We start from the raw sequence: 13,956 nt of genomic DNA on the forward strand, positions 1-13,956 counted from the left end.
ATAGATGGATCTGCAGAGATAGGACTTTAATGTATAGTCAGAACTCATTCATTAGCTTTCTCCCTTAAAAATATTATCAATGAGGGGCACCTGGGTGGCTCAGGGGGTTAAGTGCCCGACTTCAGCTCAGGTCGTGATCTCATGGTTCATGAGTTCAAGCCCCACATCAAGGCTCTGTGCTGACAGCTCAGAGCCTGGAACCTGCTTCGGATTCTGTGTCTCCCTCTCTCTCTGCCCCTCCCCTGCTTGAGCTGTCTCTCTCTCTCTCTCAAAAATAAACAAAGATTAAAAATAATTTTAAAAAATATATTATCAATGAGGGGCGCCTGGGTGGCTTGTCGGTTGAGCATCTGACTCTTGATTTCGGCTCAGGTCATGATCTCGCAGTTCATGGGTTTGAGCCCCACATGGTGCTCTGTGCTGACAGTTCAGAGCCTGCTTGGGTTTCTGTCTCTCCCTCCCCAGCTCAGGGGTGCATGCGTGCATGCACATTTTCTCTCTCTGTCAAATAAATAAACATAAAAAAAAAATTTCCACATTCAAAGATGGATTCTTGGGGGGACAGGGGAGGTGGTTCATTTCCCAACACTGAAAATGTTTAAGCAGAGATGGAGAAATCACTGCTATGCATGTTTAGATATTGGTAGGAGGAATCAATGAGATCACCAAACTCAAAATACCATGATTCTATTTAATTTTCACACTTTTTTCGTATTTTGTCATTAATTATTATATTTTAAAGTTCAATAATTTTAGACTAAAGTGGGACAGTCTGTCTCACACACACACACTTCGTCCACACTTGGAAATTCTTCCACAGACTGAATAAGGGTGCAATGAAAAACCCCAGAGAAATCAAGACCTCCCAACTTTATTTTCCAAAAGCACACTCCAGGACACTCAGGGCAAACTCAGAGATTATTAACTGCAGTCCTTCATTTAGTTAATCCTCTTTATCATGCAAAAAAAAAAGTTCTGCCACTTCCTTTGGAGACTGAGCAAGGCATTTGGTTAATAAAAATCTACTTTGCATGTTCCTTTTGCATAAATCCATTGCTGTAGGCCAATATGATTTGAATGACAGGAATCTGCCCAAGTTCTGAATGGAGCCAGTAAATTGGAACAACCTTACCTGGGAGAAAATAGAAATCCCAATGTTGAGTGTCTATTTGGAATCAGGCTGGCCTGGGAATAGAGCAGATACTGTATTACTATGTCAATTTCAAACCCATCTTTCATTTGACACTTGAATCTTTATTCCCAGGGCTTCTTAGGTCTTCTACAATTACCTTGCAAAATATGATTCAGCAGGATTCATTGCATACCTGCTAGGTACAGGCACACGGTAGGCCCTGGGGGAAAGAGGAAAATCAGAAATAGAAAGTTGAATAAGACCTGGTTCCTGCCTAAAGGTATTTAAAATCTCCTGGGAGAGGAAGTAAGGGCTAATACTGTCAGTTAGACTATTGAGGTATTTCATTGATTTAACATACTTTAACCAAGAGGGGTAAGGAGAGAACTATTGAAGGGAAAATTTTAAGGAAGGTAGACATCAAAAGGCTAAGAATCATTGTGGTAGAGAGCTGAAGTTCAGTGATTCATTGTCTTTTGCTGTTTCTTTAACAAGATTATAATTTGTTTTATCATGAATGAAAATACATATACATTTAAAATTTTTTCTAGAGTATTTTCATGCTCCCTAAAAACATAGCTGTCATGTCTTTAGTATAGGCGAGCAAAGGGAAAAAAAAAGACAAAGTATAGTGAACAGGCTGCTGGTTACCAGAGGGGAGATGGGTATGGGGGAAATAGGGCATGGGGATTACAGAGCACATTTATCATGATGGAAAGAAAAAGATAAGAAAGAAATACGTTACAATGATAACAAAAAAGAATTCGCTTTGAGGGACAAGGAAATATAAAGTTGAAATCAACATCAAGATAAATAGAATTTACAAACATGGTGGCCTCCGTAAGGTTCTGTAGGTACATACATATATATGCATCCCTACATGGATATATAGATGCATACAAAACACACATATTCATTTCACAAGCACATATGTATGCATATACATACATATGTACATACATATATTCATTGCCAACTCTAGAATGTTCATGAGCTAATGACCTGTGTTTTGGTTTCTTTTTCTTGGCTTTTGTACTATTCTGATGATTGGAAAGATACAAGGTAACCAACCCCCACCCACCACTTTGAATCCCAGCAGCTGTGTTAGATAGTAAAGACCAGACTGATGAGCCTTAGCTCTGACTTCAGATCCTCCTACTCATTACTTCTTCCTGAGTGCCAGTATAGATGTTTCTCAGCCCCTGCCTGAATATTCTCAGTGGAATGGAGTGGTCAGTCAAATCCTTGCTGATACCAGTAGGTTATTGATTCTTAATCCGAGTGAGGGAAAGAAAGAAAACGTTGAGAAGAAGCACTTTGACTTCTCTTGACCTTAGAGAAAGTCTTTGGAAATCTAGTCCATCCCCTTTCCAAGCACACAGTAGATGAAGATTCTGAGACCCATATATTCCAACTCTAAACACTGTGCTGTTCACCAATTTCTGACCCTTCATTACCCATCAACTTCCTCCACCTGCTTCATGGGGGGTGTATCTGTGGCACAGTTACACTAAAAATTGGCTAGAGACAAATAACAGCTACTAAAAATAGCTGTTTATCAAAAGTCTATCATGAGCAAAGCTCTTACCTCCATTATTTTATATAATATTCATGAGAATCTTCCCAGTTAGCCAGTATTTTCTTGATTTTGCAAATGTGGAAACAAGGTTCAGAGAACCAAGTAACACACCCAAGGAGGGCTAGCTCATGAGTGAAAGAACCAGTGTACCAATCAGATTGCTGCATTCCAGAGGAGCCAAGGGCAGACTGACCCCATGGATAAAAAATGATGCCAGAATTGACTGGTTTTAGGGCTCAAGGAGGATTCTGCAGTAGTTTGATTTGGTTTTCCCTTTTCCACAAGACCTTACTTCAAGGCAAGGAGGCAAATCTTTACCTGTAGCAGTTCTGACCATGCTTCTTAGCATAAAGAGAGGAAGGAGGGAGGCTGAGAGGAAGGGGACCACTTACAGAATTGTAGTCTTTGGGTAACTAGAACCAAAACTCAAGTTATTGGATACAGATCTTTGCGTAAAGTGAGTAAAGTCCATTTTGAGAGGTATCCTCCACCATATACTTAAATTCTGTCTTTGCTCCAGGGTCTCCACGAACAAGTCTTCCGGCTTCCGTACAGCATGGTCCTTCTCTTCCGTCGCATCTCCTCCAACCTACCGAGATCAGGGTTGTTATGAATGTCAAAATAAAACACTGACTGATATAAAATGACTTCAAAAATTTAAGAAGAGAGGAGAGCACAGGAGAATGAAATTTGAGAAAAATTTTTAAAAAGAGGTCAGTACCTCCAATCTGATACCTAACCTGGGCTTATGAAGTGCTGGGCCCGTCACCTGCCCTCTCTCGGTGTGAAGGGCAGTTGCTCTAAGTATAGAGGTAAAGGCTGCCTCGAGCTCTGTAGGGAAGCTCAGTGGGGAACCTCAGGGGCCTGTGCACTGAATGCTGTCCCCCCACCCTCACGCTAAGGTGGTCAGTGGGGTGAGGTCAGTGGAAGCTGCACCTCCAGGTGCTGATCAGCCTTAGAATGTGGCTGGGCTTCTCTGCCTGCTCCCTTTGGTACTCATGCCATGAGCAAGAGATCCCCCAAAGCACAAGTGTTCCCTACTCCGGATGACTACATTATCATTTAAGTCAGACCGTATTGAAATCAGGGTCCCTCCTCCTGCTGATCAGATCACTTAAGTCCTTGAGCTGACTCAGGGCCTGCAGGGAATAAAATTTCTAGAATATGGCACACTGGAGACAGACATAAGGGACTGAGAGTGAAACCCACATCCCTGTGCTATAAAAATGACAGACTGTTTACCTTATATGGAATATCTCTCGGTTTATTTCCGTTAAAACGAATTTGTTAGCCTATAAATTAAAATGACCAAAGGAAGAGATATTTTTTTCTTCTCTTATCTTTCTACCCCTTCTTGGATATATTGGTGGAAACAAGATTAGCCAGGTCCTAAATGTCATCGTCAAAAATTTACAACCTTATTCAACACTTTGATTAGTCCCTTTATCCCACAACTGAAGAGAACCCAGGCCTCATTATCTTCCCAGTGGACGATAAGGAGACAAATAAACTTCATTTCCCATCTCATCAATTTAATATTGGCATATGTAAGTTTCACACTGAACTAGGGAGTCAGTAGTCAATAAATATAACTTATAGAAATAATCATAGTGGAAAAGACTATAAAAATATTAACCTTTGAAGTTTAATTTTTAGTATGAACACAAAATTTATTTTTAAAAATTTTTTTATGTTTACTTTTGAGAGAGAGACACAGAGTACAAGTGGGGGAGGGGAAGAGAGAGAGAGGGAGACACAGATTCCGAAACAGGATCCAGGCTCTGAGCTGTCAGCACGGAGCCCGACATGGGATGGAACTCACAAACTGTAAGATCATGACCTGAGCCAAAGTTGGATGCTGAACCAACTGAACCACCCAGGAGCCCCTATTTTTTTATTCAAAATATCATATTTGGGCTATAATTCTTTTCTTTAACTTGCAAATGTTTCATACATACATACACACATGTTTACCTAAAGAATAAAAAACAAAGCACACACCTGTATAACCACCACCCATGTCACCAAAAAGAACACAGCGCCCTAGTATTCTACAACCAGACTGCCCTGATTCCTTCTCCAGCCTCAAGACAACCATGACCCTGACTTCTGTGATCATCATTCCCCTGTTTTCCCATGTCCCCTTAAACACACAGTTAGTTGCACTGATTTGTGAACTCACCTGCTTCTTCCTTCAGTATTATGTTCGTGAGAGTCATCTGTGTTCATGTGTCTTGCTTACAGTCTCTTCATTTGTATGCTGATAACACTCCATTGTATGAGTATATCACAATTTCTGTACTCAGTCCTCCGTTAGACATTTGCTGCTTTTCAGTCTGCACTGCAGCATGTGGCAAAAGGAAACATAGAAAGATAAACCCGAAAGTACTGACATTAGTTCCCCAGTGGGTGAGTAGGAAGTGGCTGCAGGTGAAAGAAAGCACACTTCTCTTACTACATATTTTTCAACATACCTTTTGCCTTTGATCTGTGTTGATATGTTACATATTCAAGAAATAAAAATAATTTTAAAAAACACTAAAATTTTATGTTAACAGAAACAGATGAGCCAACTATATCAAATTTTAATACTTAGAAGAAAACTGTTAATCCAAATAACTTGTAAACCAGTATGTTCTAAGGACAAAAAAACTACGATAAAATACTCGTTGGTTTTTTTAATGACATTGCATTGAATTTATGTGCCCATTTGAGGAGACGTCTTTAAAATATTGTCTTCCTATATAAAACCACGGCATGTTTATTTATGACATCCAATAAAATGTTATAATTATATCTTTATTGAGGCACACGCTTTATTAGACTTATCCATGGCTACTTCATACCTTTGATGCTATTGTAAATAGTATCTTTTCTATTCATTTCCTATTTATTACAAGCAGATAGATATGTAATGAATTTTTGCATATTGATGATGCATCAATATGTTTGCCGAATTTTCTTAATTCTAAAATTTATTTGGAGATTATTTGGCATGCTCTGATCATAATCATGTCATTTCTGATTTTTATGCCCAGGGTTTGTTTTTATTTTTTTTTTTTCTTTCCCAACTGTACCTACTAGAACCCACAGTACAAAGTTCAATGCTGCTAAGGGACAGTGGGCATTCCAGTGTGGTCCTTGATCTCAATGAAAATGATATCAATACTTCACCATTAAGTGTAATGCTTTCTGTGTGTTTATGTACCCTTTAACACATTAAGGAATTTCCCTCTTTTTCATAATTTTACAGAGTATTTTTAACTAATAAGAAGATGTTGAATAATCTCTAGCAATCTTTCTGCATTTATGTATTTATTAAGGTTTGCTTTTTTCCTTTATTTAGATAATGGGGTGATTTAGGTTAACTTATTGTTATTAATAAATCTTACATTCTTACAAATCAGATATCATTATATTATATATTTTTTTACATTGCTGAACTTGGTATGCTAATTTATTATGATTTTTTTCATCTGGTCTGTAATTTCTCTTCTCCATGTTTGTTCAAGTTTGGTTTTGGTGTTGAGATTAGTCTAGTCTTTGTTTATTTTATTTTTTTTTTTAGGTTTGTTTTTGAGAGAGAGAGAGAGCAGAAGCAGGAGAGGGACAGAGAGAGGGGAGACAGAGGATCCAAAGTGGGCTCCACATTGATACCAGCAAGCCTGATGGGTGCTCAATCTCAAAAACTGTGAGGTCATGGCCTGAGCTGAAATTGGGCACTCAGAAGACTGAGCCCCCCAGGCACCCCAGTCTAGCCTTATTAAATGAGTCAGGGAATGGTTTACTCTTTTTCTGGAATGTTCTCTGGAAGAGTTTGTGAAAGATTAGAATTATCATCTTTTTAATCATGGACCTCAATGATAAAGCCATATAGTGATTAATATTTCCTTGGGGGCAAATTCTTGACTACTAATTCAGTTTCTTTAAGTATTATAGCATTTATAAGGTTTCTATTTCTTTTCGTGTCAGTTTTATATTTTTCTAAGATCTATCCATTTTGTTTAACTATACTGGCATACAATTGTTCATGGTACCTTCTCCTATCTTTAAAAAACTTTTTTTAATGTTTATTTTTGAAAGAGAGATAGACTGTGAGCAGGGGAGGGACAGAGAGAGAGGGAGCCAATGAATCTGAAGCAGGTTCCAGGGTCTGAGCTGTCAGCACAGAGCTGATGTGGGGCTTGAACTCATGAGCTATGAGATCATGACCTGAGCCAAAGTCCAGACGCTTAACTGACTGAGCCACCCAGGTATCCTTCTTCTCCTTTTTAATGTCTGCAACTTCTGTAATTATCATCATTCACTACAAATACAGTTAATTTGTGGATCTTCTCTTCTTCTTCTTTTTTTTTTTTTTAACATTTATTTGTTTTTGAGACACAGAGTGTGAGTGGGGCAGGGGAAGAGAGAGAGAGAGGGAGACACAGAATCCAAAGCAGGTTCCAGGCTCTGAGCTGTCAGTACAGAGCCCTAAGTGGAGCTTGAACTCCTGTGCTGTGAGATCATGACCTGAGCCATAGTCACATGCTTCACCAACTGAGCCACCCAGGTGCCTCATATCCTCTTATTCTTGACTGGAGTTATCATGAGTGGTTTCAAAGAATCAACTTTTAACTTTGTTTCATTCAGTAATTTTAATTTCATTTTCTATTTTATTTATGCATTTATCCTTATTTTATTTTTATATTTTATTTTGATTTATTTTGCTATTTTTCCCTCTTTGAGTTAAATGCTTATGCCATTACTTTTTGTCCTTTGTATTATAACCATTGAAGGTCGTAGATTTTTTTATACATGCATCCTACACAAATAGATAATAGTATTTTAATTATTGTTAATTTTTAAATATAACTTGACTTGCATTAGTTTGTTCTTTTACAAATGTATTATTATATACTATGATTATTATATACTCTTTAACTGTCAAAATATGGGAATTTTATTTTTGCAATTGATTGCTGATATGATTTCATTTTGATTTGATTTGATCTCATTTCATTTCATAAGATATTGGGAAAGATTTGTCAGGTTCTTGAAATTTGTTGAGACCTTGAGGTCCAATATGTGGCTAATTTTGTAAGTGTTCTGTGTTTGTCTAGAAAGAATATATATTTAGCAATTTTGTGTTACAATATGTATATATGTATGTTAGCTCTACTTTCTTAATATGTTGCTTAAATATTCCATATCTTTACTGATTTTTGATCTGCTTGTTTTGCCAATTAATGAAAGTAATGTGTTAAAAATATTCCTCTGTGATGGTAGATTTTCACTGATCTTGTAGTTTTGTTCACATTTCACTATATACATTTTTTATATTTAGTTAATTAAATTTTAAATTATTGTTTCATCCACATGATCTTTACTCAAAATAATATGATCCTTTTTGTTCCAGAATTTTTTTCCCTTAAATTTGTATTTTATCTTTTACTGATATGGTAAGACCTGGGGTTACAGATGTGATCCTTGACCTTATAAAATTCATATATAGATATGAGGTTCTAAATATTAAGGTAGGTCTCATTTAAGGCTCTTTATAGTAAATATAGAAATATTTAAACCTCAGAGATTGTGAAGAATTGAACAAAAAGTAGCATTCAAGTATTGGGTATTTTTATAACCACCTTTCCCTTACATTTATACTTTAGGCTCATAAAGAAACCTCAAGGGCTAATCTTTGCATTTTCTTATGTACACAGAAACTTGTAGTAAATATTTGTTCATTTATGTATGATGTATGTATGTATGTATGTATGTATGTATTGTCTTCAATAAGAGTTGTTTCTGCCCACATTCAAGTGACAACTGCAGTTTTTGTTGCTTTTCTTCAAAATGATCCTGACACATAGAAGAGCTGTTTGGAACATTTGTGGGCATTTGGACCAGGCATGTTTAATCAGGGTCTTTCATCTGGAAAGAAAGATGCCAGTTTTAATAGAGTATCTGAATGATAAAAATATAAAACTAAGAATCTGATGCAGGCCATCTTCCTCCTGTGTCCCAGAAAATTAGAAGAAACCAGAGTATGGGGAAGAGAAATAAGAATGAGAGCAATGCCCGAAAAGGGGAGAGAGAAGGAGAGAAGAGAGTGCTGTTTTATTCTCTGGTTGTAGTAGTTCCTGAGTTCCAGTCATTTTCTTTTTTTAGATCCCTCAGAAAATGGTTTTTTCCAAGGAAGTGAAAGACATTTACACTGAAAACTATACTACCTTGGTGAAAGACAGTGAAGAAGATGCAAATAAATGGAAAGATATACCATGCTCATGAATTAGAAGAACTAATATTGTTAAAATGTCCATATTACCCAAAGAAATCTATAGATTCAGTGCAATCCTTATCAAAATTCCACTGGCATTTTCCACAGAAACAGAATAAACAATACTAAAATTTGTGTGGAACCACAAAAGACCCTGAACAGCCAAAGCAATCTTGAGAAAGAAGAACAAATCTGGAAGCATAATGTTCCCTCGTTTAAAACTGTACCACACAACTTTAGTTATCAAAACAGTAGGATATTGCCATAAAACCAGACACATAGATCAATGGAGCAGAATCAAGAGCCCGAAAACACATTCATGCATATTTGGTCAGTTTATGACAAGGAAGGCAAGAGTATACAATGGGGAAATGACAGTCTCTTCAAAAAATGGTGCTGGAAAAACTGGACACACACACACACACACACAAAAGAATGAAATGACTACTATCTTACATCATACAGAAAAATTATCTCAGGGTAGATTAAAGAATGTAAGACCCAAAACCATAAAATTTTTTTTTTTTTTTAATTTTTTTTTTCAACATTTATTTATTTTTGGGACAGAGAGAGACAGAGCATGAACGGGGGAGGGACAGAGAGAGAGGGAGACACAGAATCGGAAACAGGCTCCAGGCTCCGAGCCATCAGCCCAGAGCCCGACGCGGGGCTCGAACTCATGGACCGCGAGATCGTGACCTGGCTGAAGTCGGACGCTTAACCGACTGCGCCACCCAGGCGCCCCCAAAACCATAAAATTTTTAGAAGAAAACATAGGGGGTAAGTCCTTGACATTGGTCTTGGTGATGATTTTTTGGATTTGACAACAAAAGCAAAAATAAACAAGTAGGAGTATTTTAAACTAAAAAGCTACGCACAGCAAAGGAAACAACAAAATCAAAAGACAACTTCCTGAATGGGAGAAAATATTTGAAAATCCTGTGTTTAAAGAAAAAATTAATGATTTATTTATTTTTGAGACAGAGAGAGCATGAGCAGGGGAGGGGCAGAGAGACAGGGAGACACAGAATCCTAAGTAGGCTCCAGGCTCTCAGCTATCTGCACAGAGCCTGATGTGGGGCTCAAACTCATGAACCATGAGATCACGACCTGAGACAAAGTTGGATGCTTAACTGACTGAGCCACCCAGGCAATGCACAAATGATAAAGAATTAATATCCAAAATATATGGAGAACTCTAACAACTCAACAGCAAAGACCCCAAATAATCCAATTAAAAACCTAGCAGAGGGGCACTGGGTGGCTTAGTCGGTTAAGCACTGGGCTCTTGACTTTGGCTCAGGTCATGATCTCACATTCATGAGATCAAGCCCTGCATCAGGGTTGAATAGCATGAAGCCTACTTGGGATTTTCTCCCCTCTCCTTCTGCCCCTCCCCAGCACATTCTCTCTCTCTCTCTCTCTCTCTCTCTCTCAAAATTAATAAATAAATAAACATTAAAAAAAATGGGCAGAGAATCTGCCAAAGACCCAAATGGCCAACAGGTACCCAAAAAGAGCCCAACATCACTAACCATCAGAAAAATGCAAATCAAAATCACAATGAGATATTACTTCACACGTGTTAGAAGGGCTATTGTCAAAAAAATAAAAAAAATAAAAAAAAGAACGAGTGTTGGTGAGGATGTGCACAATCCTTGTGCATTGTTGGTGGGAATGTAAACTGGTGCAGCCACTATGTAAAACAGTATGGAACTTCCTTGAAAACATTAAAAATAGAACTACCATATATTCCAGCAATTTCATTTCTGGGTATTTATCAGAAGAAAATAAAACACTGACTCAAAGAGACATATGCATGCTGTTAATTGCAGCATTACTTATAAGGGCCAAGACGTGGAAATAATTGAAGTGTCTACCAATATATGAATGGTTAAAGAAAATATCACACACACACACACACACACGGAATATTTTTTCAGTCATATAAATTAATGAAATCTTGTCATTCGCAACAACACAGATGGACCTAGGGGGCACTTTAAGTAGAATAAGTCAAACAGAGAAAGACAAACACCATATGATCTCACTTATATGTAAAATCTAAAACAAACAAACAAATAAAAAACCCCAAAACCAAAAACCAAAACACCCAAACCTGAGCTCATAGTTACAGAGAACATATTGGTGGTTGCCAGAAGTGAGGGGTGGCATATGGGTGAACTGAATGAAATCCTGGGGATGTACAGCATGGTGACTATTGTTACTAATACTGGATTTTATATTTGAAAAGTTACTGAGACACTAGATCTTAGAAGTTCTCATAACAAGAAAAAAAATGTACCTATGTATGGTAACTAGACTCATTATGATGGTTATTTTGCAATGTATACAAATATTGAATCTTTATGTCGCACCTGATAGGTCAATTGTATCTCAATAAAAAGCCGTTGTTGTTTTTTTTCCTTACACCACACTTCTGTTACTTGCAACACGTGGTCCCTGTCAATGCTGTTCATCAAATATTTCAGCTCTCTACCTTCTAGATATATGATGGGATTGAACTTCTTGTCTACACTCCCCACTGCCCTCGCTTGCACTTTTAGTTGAGTGGAGCCCTGTGACTAGTTCTGGACAATGAGTTGTGTGCTGTGGTTACAGGTGTCACTTCCAGAACAGGGCATTTTATTCCAGGACAGAACTCAAGGCCATCCGGAGCTCTTTCCTTCCACCCTGGAGACTGTCAGCATCTGGAATGGTCGCTGCTCAGTCAGTCTGGGTCCCTGCCGGAGAGGACGAACAGCAGAGATCAAGGAATGTAATGTAAACAAGAAATAAACTTTTGTTTTTATAAACCACTGTGGTTTTGAGGTTGTTTGCTACCGTAGCATAAATTAATTTATTCTGATTGACAGACATTCAACCAAAAAGCCATTAGCAAGAAAGCCAGCTAACTTCTGAAATCAAGACATCAGTCTGAGACCTTTTAGAGCCCCTTTTGAGGGCATAAGATCTGACCTGCATATTAGAGTATGATTTTGTGTTTCTGCCTATGATTATGGAAAACTCACCTTTACAACGATTCTTAGCTTCATATTGCATTAACAAAATCATGCGTTTTATCAAAACATGACTTTAAATGTGATTTTTTTTTTTTAATTTTAATTTGGCTTCAGTTTGTCAGACAATGAAGTCCAAAAGAACAGATGGAATTGAGGAGCCTAGCCAGGAAGTTTCTGTCTCAGGGAAAGAGAAGCTGTGGATTTGGTGGTGTGAAGTAATAAAAAGTAAATATTTGCTTTTTTGTCTCTGGTTCCTAGAGTTTTTCCTTTGTTCTTGGCACATAGCTCCTAATTTAAATCTCTGGAACATAAAACTGTCTTTTGTGTGCTAATGAGCTGACTGGTGTCTCCATAGCTCACGATTGTGTTGGTCACCAGAAAGTCCAAGGTATTAGTGGTGTCTGGGTAGCTCAGTCTGTTGGGTGTATGAATTCAGCTCAGGTCATGGTCTTGCAGTCTGTGAGTTTGAGCCCCACATTGGGCTCTGTGCTGACAGCTCAGAGCCTGGAGCCTGCTTCGGATTCTGTGTCTCCCTCTCTCTCTGCCCCTCCCCCACTCGTGCTCTCTCTCTGTCTCTGTCTCTCTCTCAAAAATAAATAAACATTAAAAAATTTAAAAAAAAAAAAAAAAGAGCAAGGTATGCTTAGAGGGTTGGGGCCTCAGCCGCATTCCCAACCTCAGGGATGGGGGGTATGGCTGGAGATTGAGTTAATCACTAATGGCCAGTGGTTTAACCGATCTTGCCTATGTAGTGGAACTTCTATAAAAAGTCCTTTGTTCAGAGAGCTTTGGATTGGCAAATGCATCCGTGTGCCAAGAGTTTGGAGCACCCAGTGAGGGCATGGAAGCTCTTTGCCCCCTCTTCCTCGCCACACCTTCCCTTATCTGTCTCTTCCACTCATCTGTTTCTGAGCTGTAATCTTCATTATAAACCACTAATCACAAGGAAATTTCTTTCCTGAGTTCCGGGAGCCATTCTAGCAAATCACTGAAGCTGAAAAGGCATGATTGTGGGAACCCTTGACTTTGTAGCTAAATTGGACAGAACTATGGGGACCCATAGTTGTAACTAGCATCTGAAGTGATAGCAGACTTGTGGGACTGAGTGCTTACACCCGTGGAAGCTGATGCTAACTCTGGGTAGTTAGTGTCATAGTCGAACAAACTTGTAGGATGCCTAATTGTTGTCAGAGAGCTGGAGAAATGGTTGAGGGTGTGGAAAACACCCACATATTTGCTGTCAGGAGTATAAAAGCATCGGCAAGTGTAGACGTGTAAGCGAGAGGCCTTACCAATTTCCATACATCTTGGCTCCTGGGTATGAACTGCCAGAACATACTGAACATACTGAACAGAACTGCCAGAAATTCTTCCCTTGCTTGTTAGGAGAGAAGTTGCCCACATGCCCATTTTTTTCCTCTGGTAGCAAAGAATCACATATATTCTATTATCTGGGATAATGAATCAAAGCTCTGGAAACTTAGATTCACAAAACCACAGATTGATATAATCCTAGAGATGCATGTGATCTCAGGAGTTATCTAAACTTGGAAAAGAGAAAACAAAAGCCCAGGGTAGAGAGGGCAATGGCTTGAATTGGGGTGATGCCAGTGAAGTTGGTGTTTCAGTCGTGGGTAGAATTTGAAAGTGGAGGCACATACTTTGCTAATGGATTGTATGTAAATTACTGGAAAATAGGAGAGTTAAAATGAATCCAAGGATTTTGACCCGAGCAACTGAGAGAGCAGAAGTGGCATACCTAAGGTCACAAAGCTAATCGATGACATAATCCGAAATAGAGCCACGTCTCCCACTGCCAGCTTAGTGGTCTTGCTGCTTTTTCCTGGGGAAAGTAGAAAGGGAGCTAATAGCAGAGCTTATATATTGGAAATTTTTATTGAACATGAGATTTCATGAGATTTCATAAAACTTATTTTTATCTTCATAGTACTTTATAGAACAA

Source organism: Puma concolor, chromosome E4 (genome assembly GCF_028749965.1).
Source record: "Puma concolor isolate L17-30 chromosome E4, mPumCon1.1.hap2, whole genome shotgun sequence".
NCBI lineage: Eukaryota > Metazoa > Chordata > Mammalia > Carnivora > Felidae > Puma > Puma concolor.